Raw genomic sequence first — 17,682 nt, 5'->3', positions numbered from 1 at the left:
GCTCCTCCCATGTTGTTAGTTGAGGGGGAGGAGGTGGGGGTCCGCTGCCAGTCCACTGTACCGCGATGTTGTGCCTGGAGACCGTTGAACGCACATTCCCCTGTAGGTCGTTCCACCTCTTCCTGATGTCCTCCCGATTTCTTGGGTGCTGTCCCACGGCGTTCACCCTGTCCACTATTCTGCACCATAACTCCATCTTCCTGGCTATGGATGTGTGCTGTACCTGTGAGCCAAATAGCTGTGGCTCTACCCGTACGATTTCCTCCACCATGACCCTGAGCTCCTCCTCGGAGAAGCAGGGGTGTCTTTGGCATGCCATGGGGTGGTGTGGGTGATGTGTGGGGTGGTGTATGTGGTGATGGTTGTGGTGAGTGTAGTGGTGTGTGGTGTTTTGTACGTGGATGTTGTGTGGGTGATGGTGTTGTGTGCCTCTGTGTGGTGGGGTTGTCTATTCTGTGCTCTCTCTCTGTCGCCTTCGTCTCTGATTTTTGGTCGTAGGGGTTTGTGGGTGATGTGGGTGTGTGTTTTATATTGTATTGGGAGTGTGGGTGTGGTGTGTGTATGTGTATCAGGTGTGTGTATTTGGAATTGTCCAATGTGGCGGTGTTTTGGAGATGTGAGTGTATTTTGAGCGCGGCGGTGTGTACCGCCAATGGAATACCGCGGTTGAAAGACCGCCACGTGGATTTGTGGGTCGTAATAGCATGGGCGTGTTTCTGTTGGCGTGGAGGTGGAGGATTTGTTTCCGCCATTTTATCACTGACCTTTGGTGTGGCGGTGTTGTGTGGGTGTCTGATTTTCGGCAGATTCCAAGATGTGGCGGAGTGCCGCCGCTGCGGCGGTGTATTGGCGGTGTTCTGCACGGCGGTAAGCTCCTTTTACCACCAATGTTGTAATGACCCCCATGGAGAGAGAGGTGGAATACTTTATGTAGACATTTAAGCCTTTCAAAATGCGCATCAACATAGTATTTAAACTTATTTTGTTTGAACGTTACTACAATTTGATTGTGATAAAAACACATAAAACACATAGTATACAACACTTAAAAACGTAAAAGCAGCAGGTAGAGTTCAGCACAAACAAATTTAAATACATACATCGATAGAAAAAAGCAATCTGAGCTGCTCCCAAAGTACCAGATGAAGTACACGTAACTTTCAGCTTAAGAGGACCTCTTGAGCGCAACCTTAGTCTGTTTTTTTCAGAGGGGTAATTAAGTAAACTTATTACCAGCAGAATTTCAATTAACAAACCCTGTCGTGTATCCCCCAAAAAACATGAACTACAAGCGTGCATGTGAAACAAACGTTGCTTAACAGCTGTTTCTAAAATCTCGTTTAAGGACAGGTTTTTTATAAAACAATAAGAAGAGGCTACAATTCTCATCATTCTAGTTTTACTGCTCAAGTTTTCAACATTTCGTGAAGTTACTATTCAGATGAGGTCCATTGCCTTGACACAGGCAATTACAGCTTGCCTGTGTGTATGTATACCATGTTGGTTAAAAAGACTTCTTAATAACCTCCTTCTTTCAACCAGCAAACCAGGGCACAGGCAGGTTATGTGGGTAATGTCCTCCTCCCCAGCCTTACCCATTCTGCATCAAACGTTCTTGGTGGTCTTATCAAATCAAATCAAATCATTAATATTTATAAAGCGCGCTACTCACCCGTGCGGGTCTCAAGGCGCTAGGGGAAAAAAGGGGGGGGGGTTACTGCTGCTCGAAGAGCCAGGTTTTTAGGAGTCTCCGGAATGCGGAGTGGTCCTGGGTGGTCCTGAGGCTGGTGGGGAGGGAGTTCCAGGTCTTGGCTGCCAGGAAGGAGAAGGACCTCCCACCCGCCGTGGAGCGGCGGATGCGAGGGACGGCAGCGAGTGCGAGGCCCGAGGAACGGAAGAGACGGGTGGGGACGTAGAAGCTGAGGTGACGGTTGAGGTAATCCGGTCCCTTGTTGTGGAGGGCTTTGTGTGCGTGGTGAGAAGTCGGAAGGTGATCCTTTTGCTGACTGGGAGCCAATGCAGGTGTCTCAGGTGTGTGGAGATGTGGCTGTTGCGGGGTACGTCGAGGATGAGGCTGGCTGAGGCGTTTTGAATACGTTGCAGGCGTTTCTGGAGTTTTGCGGTGGTCCCAGCATAGAGGGTGTTGCCGTAGTCCAGGCGGCTCGTGACGAGGGCGTGGGTCACGGTTTTTCTAGTGTCGACGGGGATCCAGCGGAAGATCTTGCGGAGCATGCGGAGGGTGAGGAAGCAGGCGGAGGACACGGCGTTGACTTGCTTGGTCATGGTGAGAAGAGGGTCCAAGATGAAGCCGAGGTTGCGGGCGTGGTTTGCGGGGGTCGGTGCGGTGCCGAGGGCCGTGGGCCACCAGGAGTCGTCCCAAGCGGACGGGGTGTTGCCGAGGATGAGGACTTCCATTTTGACAGAGTTCAGCTTTAGGCGGCTGAGCCTCATCCAATCTGCGACGTCCTTCATGCCCTCTTGTAGGTTGGTCTTGGCGCTGGCGGGGTCCTTGGTGAGGGAGAGTATAAGTTGGGTGTTGTCGGCGTAGGAGGTGATGATGATGTCATGCTTGCGTACGATGTCGGCGAGGGGGCTCATGTAGACATTGAAGAGTGTTGGGCTGAGTGATGAGCCTTGAGGTACGCCGCAGATCATCTCGGTGGGGTCTGAGCGAAACGGAAAGTGGTCAGCTGTTTGTTGATGGCCTTCTCTAATACCTTTGCGGGGAAGGTGAGGAGCGAGATGGGGCGGAAGTTTTTCAGGTCTCTTGGGTCAGCCGTAGGTTTCTTTAGTAGTGCGTTGACTTCGGCGTGTTTCCAGCATTCGGGGAAGGTAGCAGAAGAAAAAGAGGAGTTGATGACGGCCTGGAGGTGCGGGGCGATGATGTCGTCGGCTTTATTGAAGATGAAGTGAGGGCAGGGGTCCGATGGAGCGCCGGAGTGGATCGAGTTCATGGTGGTTTTGGTTTCTTCGGTGTTGATGTGGGTCCAGTCGTTGAGGGTGATGGTCGGAGGTGTGGGTTCGGTGATGCTTGGTTGGGTCTGGTGTCCGAAGCTGTCGTGGAGGTCGATGATCTTGCGATGGAAGAAGATGGCGAGGGAGTTGCACAGATCTTGTGAGGGCGTGACGGCGTTGGGGTTGGAGAACTCCTTGACGATGCTAAAAAGTTCTCTGCTGTTGTGGCTGTTTTTGTCTAGTCTGTCGGTAAAAAAGTTCCTTTTGGCAGCGCGGATCAGGTGGTGGTGTTAGCGTTCTTGAGGGCGGTCATGTTGTCAGCGGTGTGGTCCTTGCGCCAGGCCTTCTCGAGGGCGCGACAAGTTTTCTTCGATTCTTTGAGGGTGTCAGAGAACCAGAGAGGTTTTTTGGTGTTGGCCTGTCGATGCGTGCATTTGAGGGGAGCAAGGTTGTCTGCGCAGTTGGAGATCCAGTTCGTGAGGCTGAGGGCTGCGTCGTTGGGGTCGGTGGTGAGGGTAGGTTGGTTGGCGGCGAGTGCAGAGAAGAGTTGCTCTTCGGGGATTTTGTTCCACTGTCGACGAGGGATGGGTTGAGTGCGGAGGTGGCGGGTCTCGCGTTGGAATGTGAAATGTACACAGCTGTGGTCGGTCCAGTGTAGAGCGGAGGTGTGGCTGGAGAAGATTGCTGGCGGAGAAGATGGGGTCAAGCGTGAGTCCGGCGATGTGGGTGGCGGTGTTCACCAGTTGCTTGAGGCCGAGGTTGGCGAGGTTGTCGAGCAGGGTGGTGGTGTTGGGGTCGTTGTTTTGTTCCAGATGGAAGTTGAGGTCGCCTAGGAGGATGTAGTCCGGCGAGGCGAGGGCATGCAGGGAGATGAAGTCGGCGATGGCGTCGCTGAAAGGGGCGCGCGGTCCGGGAGGACGGTAGACAAGGGATCCTCTGAGGGTGGTCCTGGGGTCGGTGCGAATCTGAAAATGCAGGTGTTCAGTGGCGAGAGGGGTGTCTTTGGTGGAGGTGGTGATGCTGATGGAGTCTTTGAAGACGATGGCGATACCTCCTCCTACTTGGTTGGTGCGGTCTTTTCTGGAGATCTTGTAGCCTTCGGGGATGGCGGTGGCGATGTCTGGAGCAGAGGAGGCGTTCATCCAGGTCTCCGTGATGAACGCGACGTCCGGTGCTATGGAGTCCAGGAGGTCCCAGAGTTCAACGGCGTGCTTGTGGACGGAACGAGCGTTGACCAGGATGCACTTGAGGTGGTTGATGGCGCGTGGGCTTGTGGTCGTGGTAGTTGCGTGGTGGAAGATGCGTTTGCAGGAGTTGCAGGCGAAGGATCCATGGGTGTGTTTGGGGTGAGCTTGGAAGCAGGTGTTGGAGCGCCCTGGGTTGAGGGCGTGGAGGGTGGTGGGGTCGTAGCGGATCAGCGGGGCTTGGGAGAGCTGGGGACCAGGGGTCGAGGCGCTGGGCGCGGGCCAGGCGCGAACGGGCGCAGACGGGCTTGCCTCTGGTGCACCCGCTGCGCAGTCGCGCAGCGGCCGCCATATGAGGTAGGAGGGGGGGAGGGGTCAGCTGGGGTCGAATGGGAGCTGGGGGGCGGGGGCGTGCAGGAGGTCGTGGCGGGAAAGCGCGAGGGAGGGGGGGACAGGTAGAGTGAGAAGAGCTGGAGGAGGGGGGTTCAAGGGTGGAGGGGGGTGAGTGTTAGGAGGTTTAGGAGATTAGGGAGAGAGATAGGAGTAGGGTTGTGAAGATAGGGGAGGGGGGGTTGTAGAGGTGGGTGAGGGTGAGAGGTAGAGTGAGAGGATAGGAAGATAGGTAATAGAGGGGGTGGCGGGAAGGGGGGGAGATAGAGAAATAGATAGAGAAAGTAGATAGATAGAGAAATAGATAGATAGAGAAATAGATAGATAGAGAGATAGATAGATAGAGAAATAGGTAGATAGAGAGATAGGTAGATAGAGAGATAGGTAGATAGGAGGAGGTGGAGAGTGAGGGAGTTAGATAGTGAGATAGAGAGATAGGTAGATAGGTAGATAGGAGGAGTGAGGGAGGTAGATAGCGAACGGGGTAGGTAGGTGTGATAGAGAGGGGGAGGCGAGTGAGGGAGGGGGATGAGGCAGGAGCAGGAGGGCAGGTGCGGGGAGAAGAAGACGGAGGAGGCAGAGGAGCCGAAGACAGAAGATAGAAGACAGAAGACAGAAGAACAGAAGACCGGAAGAACAGAAGAACAGAAGAACAGAAGAACAGAAGAACGGAAGAACAGAAGAACAGGAGAACAGAAGACCGGAAGAACGGAATAACAGAAGAACAGAAGAACAGAAGAACAGGAGTCCAGAAGATCACAGATGAAGATACGAAGAACAGAAGGCAGAAGACAGGCAGAAGACCACAGAAGAAGATGAAGAAGAAGAGAGGCGAACAGGAGAGGCAGAGAAGCACCCAGAAGAAGAGAGCAGACGGGGAAAAGAAGAGTACAGAAGAAGATTACAGAGGAGGAGCGAGGAGGAAGAACAGAGAAGAAGAAAAGAAGAAAAGAAGCAGGAGCAGGAGAGAGGGTGAGTAGCGCGGGGCAGGGCGAGGGGCAGGGAGGTGGGGGGTACTTACTGTGAGGTGGGTCTCAGGAACTCAGGAACCTGGAGGAGCTGGAGGAGCTGCAGCGACAGGGGGAGCGACCTACCCTTGGGTCAAGGGTCGCTACCACTGTCGCGCAGCGGCCGCCATATGAGGTAGGAGGGGGGGAGGGGTCAGCTGGGGTCAAATGGGAGCTGGGGGGCGGGGGCGTGCAGGAGGTCGCGGCGGGAAAGCGCGAGGGAGGGGGGGACAGGTAGAGTGAGAAGAGCTGAGGGAGGGGGGTTTAAGGGTGGAGGGGGGTGAGTGTTAGGAGGTTTAGGAGATTAGGGAGAGAGATAGGAGTAGGGTTGTGAAGATAGGGGAGGGGGGTTGTAGAGGAGTGTGAGAGGTAGAGTGAGAGGATAGGAAGATAGGTAATAGAGGGGGTGGCGGGAAGGGGGGGAGAGATAGAGAAATAGATAGAGAAAGTAGATAGATAGAGAAATAGATAGAGAAATAGATAGATAGAGAGATAGATAGATAGAGAAATAGGTAGATACAGAGATAGGTAGATAGAGAGATAGGTAGATAGGAGGAGGTGGAGAGTGAGGGAGTTAGATAGTGAGATAGAGAGATAGGTAGATAGGTAGATAGGAGGAGTGAGGGAGGTAGATAGCGAACGGGGTAGGTAGGGGTGATAGAGAGGGGGAGGCGAGTGAGGGAGGGGGATGAGGCAGGAGCAGGAGGGCAGGCGCGGGGAGAAGAAGACGGAGGAGGCAGAGGAGCCGAAGACAGAAGATGGAAGACAGAAGACAGAAGAACAGAAGACCGGAAGAACAGAAGAACAGAAGAACAGAAGACCGGAAGAACAGAAGAACAGGAGAACAGAAGACCGGAAGAACAGAAGAACAGGAGAACAGAAGACCGGAAGAACAGAAGAACAGAAGAACAGGAGTCCAGAAGATCACAGATGAAGATACGAAGAACAGAAGGCAGAAGACAGGCAGAAGACCACAGAAGAAGATGAAGAAGAAGAGAGGCGAACAGGAGAGGCAGAGAAGCACCCAGAAGAAGAGAGCAGACGGGGAAAAGAAGAGTACAGAAGAAGATTACAGAGGAGGAGCGAGGAGGAAGAACAGAGAAGAAGAAAAGAAGAAAAGAAGCAGGAGCAGGGGAGAGGGTGAGTAGCGCGGGGCAGGGCGAGGGGCAGGGAGGTGGGGGGTACTTACTGTGAGGTGGGTCTCAGGAACTCAGGAACCTGGAGGAGCTGGAGGAGCTGCAGCGGCAGGGGGAGCAACCTACCCTTGGGTCAAGGGTCCAGGGTCTTAACCAAAGGCACTGTGTGGATAAGACCTCGGAGGGCACCAAAGAGGTGTCTAATAAAGAGCTACTTTAGCTGGAATGGCCACTCATCTCCGAGGTAGGGCTGGGGATCATCCATGCGTGGGACCTGGCTGAAAGGGCGTCTTTATCTTTTAACATAGATGTTTTTTCTAGAATGGCATTAACCACTTTTTTTAAAGATTCTGGGGGCAAAGTACATACATACATAGAGGGCCTTTGGGTCGACTCCATTCTGCCATTGGTCTCCCTGGATGTCAGTTATGGTTTTCTTCCATTCAGGAAAACTAACTGCATGGGTTAAAAGTTCAATCTGCATAAGTCATTGGCTCTTTTGCCATGTGATTGATCGCATTTCCTGATCATATGTGTATATCCACCTGAATAGGAGTACGCTTCAGTATAATGGCTGGTTTGTTAGTCTTTTTGTTTTTAATTATTTCCTCCTTTTATACTTGCCCTTTCATGTCTTTGCTTTTCTCTTTTTATTTTCTTAAGAGGAAAGATGCTCTAGCTCTCCAGACAGTGATAACGGGTTACTTGCTTTACACTCATTTCATCTGCAGTGCTCCACATACCATGTGGCCACTTCCTCTACACCAGGAGATCAATATGGAATGCTGTTTTCTATAGTGTGTCATTGTTTTACCATTGTAAGGTAGTTCTAACTGGCACAGCCATGCATGAACTTTAAAACAATGCTACACTATGTACAATAGCTTTGGAAGACAGACACCATCTGCTATGTTTAGTTTTATTATTACAAATATATGCCCTTTGTGTTTAGAAGGCAGCATATATCCTTTTTGCTACTTGCAAAACACCAAATTACTTTTTGTTTCTATACATAATATATTATTATCACACAAATTGTGGACTTACTATTTCGGTTATTTTGTTAGTGTACTTTATTTTGCTATTCCCTTCTTCGTTTTTTGTCTGACATTCTTCTATTTCTTTATGTGGTGTCATTCCGTTATGTTTACCACTTTCATGCTGGTATGTACTTACCCTTTTATTTAATACGTGTTTAAAAATATGTTCCTTTTGCAGAGAAAGTGCCTTTTTTTAGTTTAGATTTTTATGCATAACTGTCTTAACTTATGCTCTTAGCAAAAAGGAGGAAGGACTCACTGGGGGTTTTTGTTAGTACTATGTGCCGCAGTCTGTGGTGTTTTATGGTAGGGGATAAAGGCACCTACCTCTCTGTTGCTTCTAAGCAATAAGATTTCTTAATTTGAAAAGTCACATGAACCTCCTCCCTGTCTGTTACCGAAGTGCTGGAAGGATCATGGAGGTCTCCCATCTACGATTGATTGACGGCAACTTCAGAGCTAGTTGGGTCTCACTGGATAAGTTCAGATTCAAGAGGCTCTCTCCTACTCTTCCACAGTGATGGTGTCATCTGTTTAGAAGGTTCATGGGTATCTGCCCATACAACTAAGCAATAGCTTCCTGCTTGCTCAATGGGAAGAAATTGGTGTGCATGTTTAGCAGCAGTAAAAACTTGACTAGAATGCAAAGGTTCATCTCCAGGATTCCAAATTTGCACTTGACTAAAAATAGGCATCCGAAAGTCCGAGCTGTAACATGTTGCAACAAAATCTACATGTTATAACTAGTTAGACTAGACCAAGGAGTAAGACATTCTCCTAGTGCAAGAGATCAGAGTTATTAGGCTGTTAATTAACCATGTCTTCTACCTGAAGCACTGACCACAAGAATGCTGTTAAAATTGATCAAGAATTGATCCTTGTGAGATTTAGGTACTACCAACAACTTCGTAGCCTCGTTATAGAACCATATGCCATGGGAATGTGTTCAGACGAAGCAAATATGTACATTGATGAGAGCACTAGCTGACACTTGCTGCACCTCACAGATAGACCTCCTGAACGCTGCCCTGAGGGAAGGGGTGTACATGCCTGTTCTCTATTTCTCAAGTGGGACCTTTTCCACACCACTGCTTAGTGGCAAATGCTGACCTGATCTAACTTGTGCAGGACGTTTGGATGGTTGATGGTGTAGACCACCCAACAGTCAGAAAGGGGACCTGGCATATATTTAACATTTATGATTTCCAACTCTATCAACTCATGATACTTCTCAAAGTAATCCAGCCCTTCATTTTTTCCATTGCCCCTCTCATGCTAGCTCCTTCCCCCTACTGTCCAGTCAGTGGCTCTCCTGATTCATTCATCACTTTTTTCCACCCTCTTGTTTCACCGAGCTGATCAGACCTCCAGGTATGTACACCTGCAAACACTCTTAGTGCACTACGTCAGTGTGGTCATTATATCCACAAGGCTCCCTCCTCATTCTCCCTCTCTTTTTTCATTCTTTCCTCTTTCCTGGTCATTTCCATCTCTCTTACTCCCCCTCAGCGCTTTACTGGCACGTAGAGCTATAGGCATTGATAACGCGTCCAGCCCTTGTAAATTACCTGTACCTGGACACGTTGGAGGTCGGTGAATCTTTTAACCGAGTCGGGCTCTCCTCATCCTAAAATAGTCGAGTCACTCAGATCCATGATCAATAACTATTGTAATCGGTAATCAATACTCGATTAATTGATTAATATATCACATCAGAAATCAATAACAGTTTGTAATTCGGCGCACCATGACCTTTCAGTCATGAATAACCACACCAGTTTATTAAAAGTTAGTGAATTTATTTCCCTATATTAACAAAGCTAACACGATGTATATAAGTCTCAAAACTAAATGATATATGTATATGAACATTACTGGCTGTCCATAACGGCGGAAGAAACGCAATCTACGCAAAATCTGGATAATGATACACTCAGTTATCGCAATGCAAATCACTAATATGACTAACTGTATTTGACTAATTTCATACATTGGTCAGCATAACAAGATTTCAAATTGACATGGTGCATCAAATGAATCCCTCGACTAACCTCTAATTAGCATTGGCATGTGGGACTTCATGCAAAACGAATTTAGTCAACACAAATTTGGAAAACTTCTAGCTAGGACCCTATCAAAATAGCAGTTGGTACCTAAAAGGAAAAACACAATGCATAATACATTTATCCTTTCATATTTACCAAATACAATCAGCATTCAAGAAAAGTCTTCGTCCTTCAGGTACCGGTTCGATCAGCATGGGGCAAGTTTCAAAGAGGCAAAGTTAAGGGCAAGCTTCCTTGCAGCGGCAAGGAGAATGGGGCAAAGTTACTGCATGGGCAAGACGGGGCAAATCAAAGTTAAAGTCTCTAGGGTGAGAATTCTTAAAGTCTCTTTCTCAGATAGAGAAAAGGGCATCAGGGTGTCGTCCAAAATGGAGTTTGGCATCTGGCTTCAAACTGGCATCGAGGAAAAATGGCTGACTTCACTTTGTTCAGTGGGTTTAAGTAAGAAACATTCCAAATACTATAGGGTCCTCCATTGGAGGGTTCATAGGTTGGCTTCAAATTGTCCAATGAAAATTGTCCTTTACTAGCGCTCATTTATGCATACACTGTCCTTGGAGCCTTGGAACACAAGTTGTAACATGGGTTGCCAATTATTTTACTATCTGTACCTTCATTGTCCGCACCTGCAGACTGACCTTGTATCAAAGGGGATGAAACCGGCCTAGTACGAAACCTTGGAGATAAGTGTATTAGTCAGCTCTGCTGGAAAAATACAACTTCAAGCAAGAATATGTTTCATTAGTTCAAGGAAAAGCCACGCAGTTAGAATTTGAGACCAGGCAACTAGGCCAAAGCCTGTACTAAATGTAAGCTAAGCAAAACAGTTTTCAAACAAGAAATCATGGCATACATTTGCAATTATGACGGATTACTACATTTCAATACTTCATGATTAATAAAGCTCGTTTACAATGATGGCGAACTACCCCGAGGGCACAATTTCCCTCGTACATTATTTTCTTTACTAAAAATCACACTACATTATACGTTTTGATTACACAATATGTATGCATATATGTTGGACCCTCTTTTTCTGCGTCATCAATCCCTCCTCTGATGACTAATTATGTCATCACATCAAATCTACCCACAAATTTTATTCCATTAAAATTCTGTATAGTAATTTGGCACTTCAGTCAATTCCCTTTTTCTTTTAGTCCCTTTTGATTTTTCTCTATATATTTCCACCATTTTGGCTTGTTCTTTTTCTTCTCTTTTCCTTTCACGCCTTATTTTTCATATTTTTATAGCTTTCCATGTTCCCCAAGAGCCTAATAAACAAATTAATATTATCAATATTCCCTTCACTATTTTTAGTAACAATCCGTTCCAAACGTTGCTGAGCCAATTTCCCACAGAAGCAAATCCTTTTCCAACTTTCTCCCAAACTCCTGGTTCTTTCAATTCCTTTAAATCTACACTTTCTTTAGTTACATTTGTAAGCATCGGTCTAATTTTCCCACTGCTGTCTGGTATATATGTACAACAGTGACGTGTACCAAGCATTTTGCAAACGCCGCCATCCTTTGCTAAAAGAATGTCTAAGGCAAGCCGATTTTGAAGAGTCATAGCTCTTTCTGCAGCGAGTTCAGCATCCATCAGGATTATAGCTCCTGATAATTTTGTCAGCATGTTATCCACAATAGTAGACAACTTTCGTATTTTGATTGAATTTAATATGACCCCTACTGAAGGAATCAATGCTCCAAATATATCTCCTACCACACCAGCAGCTGTCTCCCTTTTCTGAACATGATGTGATTCAGACAGCTTTGGAAATTTCGTTAAGTCGTCCAATTGAAAAATCTTTGGGAACACTATTCCCAAATAACATCTCCCATATCATCCTTTAGGAAGACGATAATAGGCGTTGAGTCCACAAATATAATATATCCCAGGAATAACTGGGTCTTGTCCATTCAGCATGAACGTCGACTTAGGTTGAAACAAAAACGTATGTTTGCATTCACTCGTTCCCACAAAAACTGTGTCATAGTACGATTTATGTCTATGTATACAAAATCTCCCTACATGCAATGTATCTAAAGCTATTTTCCCTTGTGTCTTTATTGCGGCAAAAGCATAATTGTCTACGGATGTCCTTTTGTGTAATTCCCTTTCTAATTCCTCCTTCATTTATTTCCTCCTATCATCAGTGCGGTCTAAGAAGTTTATCTCTACCTGTGAAAGCAAGCATGTAAGGTTCTCTCTATGTGCGTGTGCTGTGTGAAAAGGTGACAACGGCTCAAAGAATTCCCTCATTAATTTGAAATAATAATCTCTAGCTATTTTACTCAGGTACTCAATTATGGGGACATATGCAAATGTAACATCATAATTAGAGTAAAAATAATGAATGTACGTCTGACCATAAAATCTGGACGTTATCATACTACATGTAATTCCGTAAGTAAGAGGCATGCTGTGATACGTTACCCCTTCCACTACTGAGGTAGGTATTTGTGTACACACATAACAATCTTTCGCATCCATGGTCTCAACATACTCACTCAGCAAGTGATAGAAAACGTTAGATGAAAGTTTCTTCTTATCATGCAAATGTCTCTCGTCTCGTTCGAGTCTCTTCAGAGCTGTTAGTTCAGTAACAATAGTAGGTTTAGAAGTAGAAGCATCATTAGTCTCACTCTCATTTTTACCATGCATTCCAAGAACTATTGCTACAATGATTAGTACGCATGCGGTTATTAAACCTATACACATGTATTTACAACACTTCATTGTACGCCCCTGTGTAGTGAAGCTAGTCATGATCTGTATAGAATCAGAAAGTTGAAGATACTTTATCAAAGCGGATTTGCAGATTTGTACAAAGCTGAACGAGTTCAATGTTCATACAGTTTTCTTTAGCAGCTTAGTCTCTTATCGGTTAGCAGCGTTGTCCCAAGATCGGTTTCAAAGTCAATCAGGTTAGCAATGTCTTAGCCGGTTGAAAAGTCAATCAAGTGATCAATGTCTTTAATCGGTAAAGTTCATGAAGTTTTATTTCTCATGTGCCAAAATGAAGTTCTGCCTCTTCGTTCTCGAGACTGAGGGATACGAATTCGTCTGACCAATCGTTATTGGCTCAGTATGCCCACTCCGGGCCAGAATATCTTTTGCTCAGTATCCTTTTTCTTTTCAATTTTGCATCTCTCTTTGATTCTTTCTCGCTGTTACTTTCTTCCTTGGCCAAATCTTTCTCTTCGCTTGGTGCTGCTATTGCGTCAGACACTTCCTTTCTTTTCTCTTTCACTCTTGGCCCTTCACTGTCATTCAATGTTTCTCTAATTCTTAATTTTACTGGGGATATGCTTTGTCTTCTTTTTGCACTGTGTCCACTTGATGGACCTGCAATCTCTTCCGAAGGAGTTTGAGCAGTTTCGTTCTGTTCTGCCTTGTCCCCTCCTCCTGGGGAGTCAATCAGGTTTTACTTTTCTTTTCCTGTATCGTCTGCTTCTGGGAAAGCCCTCCTCTGATCAGGCTCTCCTGCTTCTTCACCTGTTTCGAGCCCTTTGTCACCGTTACTTTCTTCAGGCTCTTTGTCACTTTCAGCTGTTTCAGGCTCTTTGTCACCTTCCGGGCCTTCGTCACTCTCTGAGGCTCCTCCTTGGTCTTCCCCAAATGAATCAGTTGCTTCGTCCTCAGAGATTATTTCTCCCTCCTCTATTTCTGCCTGTTCGCTTTTAGTTCCCTTTCGCTCTGTCTCGGCGCTTGGCACTTTGTTATCAGACACTGGTGATTTCAGCGCTTCAACTTCTTCATCTGTGGGACACAATACCCTCTTTGTGTGACTGGCGTGAATCCAGTTGGGAACTCCCGCACACTTCACAGCGGTGGTAGTCGTCAGAATCACTTGAAAAGGTGCTTTCCAACGGGGTTCCAAACACGACTTCCTCACGTGCTTCTTTATCACGACCCAGTCACCTGCTTTCAGGGCGTGTCCTGGAACTTGGATCGGTGGCAAGGTGGTTGCCTCCACCTGGTGAGAGAAAGAGCGGACCACATCAGCTAGACCTTTGCAGTAGTCTAACACCATATCATCTGTAATATTCAAAAGAGCATTTGCAGGAACTGCTGGAATTCTCATAGCTCTGCCCATGAGGATCTCGTGCGGGGACAATCCAGTCTTTCTGTCAGGGGTGTTTCTCATTGACATTAGCACCAGGGCAATGCGTCAGGCCATTTTAAGTTTGTTGATGCACATATTTTCGCCATCCATGATTTCAATGTGCCATTCATTTGCTCCACTAGACCTGATGCTTCAGGGCGGTAGCTACAATGCAACTTTTGCTCAATGTTCAGCACTGCACAAAGTAATTTTATTACTTCGTTATTGAAGTGACTTCCCCTATCTGATTCTAAGGAGATCGGAAATCCGAAACGTGGTATTAGCTCTCTCAAGAGCAGTTTTGCAACTGTAAGACTGTCATTTCTGCGTGTAGGGTATGCTTCAATCCAGTGACTAAACATGCACACAACCACCAACACATACTTCAAGCCTCCATGCACAGGCATCTCAATAAAGTCCATTTGCATCCTGCTGAAGGGACCCCCTGCTCTTCCAAAGTGGCTCAAATTTACTACGGTTCCCTTCCCTGCGTTCATCTGTTGCCAAATGACGCAACAATGGCAAACTGCTTCAGCAACTTGACGGAATTTGGGGTTAAACCAATCAGTTTTAAACAATCTAATCATGGCATCCCTCCCAAGATGAGCTTGTCCATGGTAAAATCTGGCTATCTGTGTCAAAAGGCTGTTTGGTAGAACAAATTTCCCTTCACTTGAAACCCATAATTCATCTAGTCTCTTTACACATTGTGATTTGGTCCATGAGAGTTTCTCATCCTCATTGACATAATTCTGTAAGGATTTCAATTCGTCCATTGTATCTACAACCTTTAGAGCAAAGATTTCGCTTGGTTCGAGTTCTGGCTCATTTATCAAATTCCATTCGTCCCTGAGCAATATACAGTTCAATGCGCAAAACCTTGCGACCTGATCCGCATATCCATTTCCCAGAGAAACATAGTCTTGTCCCTTCGAGTGTGCACTGCATTTTACCACTGCTACTTCCCCTGGCAATTGAATGGCATGTAACAATTCTCTTATTCTTTCACCATTTTTCACTAGTGATCCTTTAGAGGTCATGAAGCCTCTCTGTGACCACAATTGTCCAAAGTCATGCACTATTCCAAATCCGTACTGACTGTCAGTGTAGATGGTGACTTTCATCAATGCAGAGAGTTGGCAAGTTCTAGTAAGGGCTACCAATTCTGCTACTTGTGCAGAGTAAACTCCTTGAAGCCAAGATGCTTCCAGAACTCCTGTTACCGTGCATACAGCATATCCTGCTTTTAATATTCCCAGGGCATCTCTCAAACATGAACCATCAACAAAAATGACTTGATCATTTTCTTCCAATCGGGTATCTTTGATATCAGGTCTTGGTTTGGTGCAAAATTCAGTCACCTGAAGACAGTCGTGCTCGATGTCTTCAGAGTTCTCAATTTCGGCAATTTCACTGGGAAACAAGGTTGCTGGGTTCAACGTAGTGCACCTTTTCAGCTGCACATTAGGTGATCCCAGAATTATTGTTTCATACCTTGTGAGTCTAGCACCCTTCATGTGTTGTGTTCGGGAACGTGTCAAAAGTATCTCGACTGAGTGAAGGACCATGACTTTTAAAGGGTGTCCCATCACTATCCCTTCACTCTGAGTGAGGCTGATACCAACTGCGGCTACGACACGCAAGCACCCTGGCAGTGCTGCTGCGACCGGATCCAAAGTAGCTGAAAAATATGCTACTGGTCTGTTTACGCCGCCATGGGCTTGGGTCAAGACAGACAAGGAACACGCATCACGTTCATGACAAAACAATGTGAAAGGCTTTGTGTAATCAGGCATACTTAAAGCTGGAGCCCTGCACATGCACTCTTTCAATTCAATAAAAGCATCCATCTCATCTCCTTTCAGCTCTATTTCATCTAGCTCATCCTTCTGGGTCAGTTTCAGTAAAGGTTTTGCGAGGGTTGAGAAATTGGGGATCCATTGGCGACAGTAGCTCACCATTCCCAAAAACTTTCTCACCTCCCTCCTCGTCTTTGGGGGACTCATTTGAAGTACACTTGTTATCCTTTCTTTCATAATTCGTCGTGACCCTTTCTCTATTTGGTGACCCAAATATTTCACTTTCTTCTGGCAGAACTGTAATTTTGAAAGAGACACCTTGTGTCCATTCCTTCCCAAATGGTTCAATAGGGCAATGGTGTCGGCTGTGCAGTCACTTTCTGTCTTGGATGCAATCAGTAAATCGTCAATGTACTGTACTAGGGTTGACTCGAATGGCAACTCCAACGCTTCCAAATCTTTCTTTAGAATCTGATTGAAAATTGACGGTGACTCCGAAAACCCTTGAGGAATTCGACACCAACTGTAAACTCTGTCTAAGAATTTGAATCAAAAGTGAAACTGGCTGTCCTCATGTAGGGGCACATAAAAGAATGCTTGTGATAAGTCGATAACTGAGAACCACTCAGCATCACAGGGAACTTGAAACATTATCACACCTGGATTCGGTACTACGGGACAACATTTGATTATTATGTCATTTATTTTCCTCAAATCCTGAACAATTCGGACCTTTCCACTCGGTTTTATTAGTCCCATGATTGGTGAATTACATGGACTGCTTAACACCTCTTTGAGTACTCCCTGTTTTACAAACTCATCAATGAGTTGGGCGACTTTCATGAGGGTGTCTTGTGCCATATGGTACTGTGGGGTCTGGGGAAAGGTTACATTGGGTTTTACAGTCACTTTCACTGGCTCCACTCCTTTCACCAATCCCACCTCTTTCCCTGTCATATCCCATACTTCTTTTCCGACTGTTTCCTGCAACTCAGCGGGAATATCTGCTTCAGTGATCATCGGATAAAGGGTAATCAAGGGATACTCTTCATTGACAGTTTCCACCTCATCCCTCCTACACTGTCCTCTTCTTCCCCATCACTGCTTATCTGAATTTTAATTGCATCGTTTGAACACATAATCGAACATCCCAATTTGCACAATAGGTCTCTCCCTAACAGTGATATCGGGCTTGAGTCACACACCACAAATTTATGTGACCCTTGGTAGTTACCAATTCTGACTTGAACTGGATCTGTGATTGAGTTCGTCAGGTACCTGTTTGCTACTCCCACTACTTGAACTGTTCACCCTGAAAGTGGCAAATTCGGTACTTCAATGCTCCTAACAGTGGAACGTGTAGCGCCTGTGTCAACCAAGAATGAAACGTGATGACCCATAACTCTTCCCTCCACATACGGACCCTTTTGATCAACTTCCAAAGATGCTGCAAGCATACAATTTCCTTCCTCGTCTGAACTTTCACTCTCCCATGCATCGTTTATTCCATTCTCACTGTGTAATGGGAACTGGTGTACTGTGTCGTTTTGATTCATTCCTTGACCCGTGACCTGTTAAGGAAGCATTGCTTGCTGCTGATTCATTGGTGCTAAGGGTATTTGCATTTGCTGATTAGGTACCATAGGGAACTGCTGCTGCATTGGCTGCAATTGTGCCATTTGCACACAGGGCATTTGCACCTGTTGCGGTTGCATGGGTTGTAAACCCTGCATCTGGTTTATATTGTTTTGGAAATTTGGATTCGGACCTCTCAGTTTCGGTCCTCTCATAGTCTGAAATGCATTGACATCATTGTTTTGCTGACCTACACCTTCCTGCACTCCCGTTTCCAATGCCCGACGATTCCGCACGTGTGACATGGCATCACCTTCTTCATTGCCTGTATACCATTTGGAATAATAACGGTATTCAAATCAGGAGCATTATTCACAAAACCTCCTCGGCCTCTGCCTCTCATCTGCGGCTGAAACATA

This window comes from Pleurodeles waltl, chromosome 1_1 (genome assembly GCF_031143425.1).
Source record: "Pleurodeles waltl isolate 20211129_DDA chromosome 1_1, aPleWal1.hap1.20221129, whole genome shotgun sequence".
Lineage (NCBI taxonomy): Eukaryota > Metazoa > Chordata > Amphibia > Caudata > Salamandridae > Pleurodeles > Pleurodeles waltl.
This window is presented reverse-complemented; position numbering follows the sequence as displayed.